Below are 2,500 nucleotides of genomic sequence, written 5' to 3'. Positions count from 1 at the left end.
GTCGTGGTACGGTCACACATGTACCACGATGTATCATTCAGTACATGAGGACCAATGTGCAGTACAGTGTGTGATTTGGACGTACAACATCAGCGGACAGTTGACACAAGCCGTACCACAACGTAGGCTGTGCTTCGCCATGCGAATGCCAATGAACAACTGCGAAGGGCATTGAGCATGTACGTCCTACTGCCATCCGCATTACAGTGTATAGCTGCAAGGTGTTTCACATGAAGCGATACTCTGGGGACCGGGCAGTGCGAGTAGCAAACTATATTGCGGGGGTTGCAGTTAGGCAACACTACACTAATTTAACGCGTCGTATGACAATTACAGAGCAGGTTAAGGCCCAACGTGTGTTGGGTTAAGGCCCAACGTGTGTTGGGTTAAGGCCCAACGTGTGTTGGGTTAAGGCCCAACGTGTGTTGGGTTAAGGCCCAACGTGTGTTGGGTTAAGGCCCAACGTGTGTTGGGTTAAGGCCCAACGTGTGTTGGGTTAAGGCCCAACGTGTGTTGGGTTAAGGCCCAACGTGTGTTGGGTTAAGGCCCAACGTGTGTTGGGTTAAGGCCCAACGTGTGTTGGGTTAAGGCCCAACGTGTGTTGGGTTAAGGCCCAACGTGTGTTGGGTTAAGGCCCAACGTGTGTTGGGTTAAGGCCCAACGTGTGTTGGGTTAAGGCCCAACGTGTGTTGGGTTAAGGCCCAACGTGTGTTGGGTTAAGGCCCAACGTGTGTTGGGTTGAGGCCCAACGTGTGTTGGGTTGAGGCGCAACATAGGTTAGGTTGAGGCGCAACATAGGTTAGGTTGAGGCGCAACATGGGTTAGGTTAAGGCGCAACATGGGTTAGGTTAAGGCGCAACATGGGTTAGGTTAAGGCGCAACATGGGTTAGGTTAAGGCGCAACATGGGTTAGGTTAAGGCGCAACATGGGTTAGGTTAAGGCGCAACATGGGTTAGGTTAAGGCGCAACATGGGTTAGGTTAAGGCGCAACATGGGTTAGGTTAAGGCGCAACATGGGTTAGGTTAAGGCGCAACATGGGTTAGGTTAAGGCGCAACATGGGTTAGGTTAAGGCGCAACATGGGTTAGGTTAAGGCGCAACATGGGTTAGGTTAAGGCGCAACATGGGTTAGGTTAAGGCGCAACATAGGTTAGGTTAAGGCGCAACATGGGTTAGGTTAAGGCGCAACATGGGTTAGGTTAAGGTACAATATGGGTTAGGTTAAGGTACAATATGGGTTAGGTTAAGGTACAATATGGGTTAGGTTAAGGCGCAACATAGGTTAGGTTAAGGCGCAACATAGGTTAGGTTAAGGCGCAACATAGGTTAGGTTAAGGCGCAACATAGGTTAGGTTAAGGCACAACACGGGTTAGGTTAAGGTACAACACGGGTTAGGTTAAGGTACAACACGGGTTAGGTTAAGGTACAACACGGGTTAGGTTAAGGTACAACACGGGTTAGGTTAAGGTACAACACGGGTTAGGTTAAGGTACAACACGGGTTAGGTTAAGGCACAATACGGGTTAGGTTAAGGCACAACACGGGTTAGGTTAAGGCACAACACGGGTTAGGTTAAGGCACAACACGGGTTAGGTTAAGGCACAATACGGGTTAGGTTAAGGCACAATACGGGTTAGGTTAAGGCACAATACGGGTTAGGTTAAGGCACAATACGGGTTAGGTTAAGGCACAATACGGGTTAGGTTAAGGCACAATACGGGTTAGGTTAAGGCACAATACGGGTTAGGTTAAGGCACAATACGGGTTAGGTTAAGGCACAATACGGGTTAGGTTAAGGCACAATACGGGTTAGGTTAAGGCACAATACGGGTTAGGTTAAGGCACAATACGGGTTAGGTTAAGGCACAATACGGGTTAGGTTAAGGCACAATACGGGTTAGGTTAAGGCACAATACGGGTTAGGTTAAGGCACAATACGGGTTAGGTTAAGGCACAATACGGGTTAGGTTAAGGCACAATACGGGTTAGGTTAAGGTACACATTGTTGTAAGGAAAGGTGTTTTGGGGGGGGGGGGGCGGTTTGTTGATTGTGATTATCGTAAGTAAATGACTGCGGCATCATCTGATTTGGCACGTCAGGGTGCACCTTTGGCTCATGACAGGCGGCGCTCTGATTCCATGCTTGTGGCAGACCTGTGTCTTTCATTCCTGCCATTGTTTTTGTGGTGTGACAGGAGGCAGTATTGTGATGTTGGGTGCACCCCTGTGTAGGACATGTGTGGGTGTTGGTGGCTTAGCTGAGCAATGGTGGTTGTCGGAAGGGTGGGATATTCTGTTTTCCGAGTGGACCTCCCGGTCTGGTTATGATAGTGTGGATTGTCTAATGTGGCAGAGAGGATGCACTGGGTGTTGTTCCATGCTGGTGCTTACATATTGTCTGTGTGCCTGTTACAGGCAGTGAGTAGTGCGTGATAAGAGTGTCTGGCTGACGTGTGATTGTGAGCAGAGTCTTTCAGCATGTATACGGACAGTTGTAT

This window comes from Schistocerca americana, unplaced genomic scaffold, assembly GCF_021461395.2.
Source record: "Schistocerca americana isolate TAMUIC-IGC-003095 unplaced genomic scaffold, iqSchAmer2.1 HiC_scaffold_47, whole genome shotgun sequence".
Taxonomy (NCBI): Eukaryota; Metazoa; Arthropoda; class Insecta; order Orthoptera; family Acrididae; genus Schistocerca; species Schistocerca americana.
Note: the sequence above shows the minus strand (reverse complement) of the source record.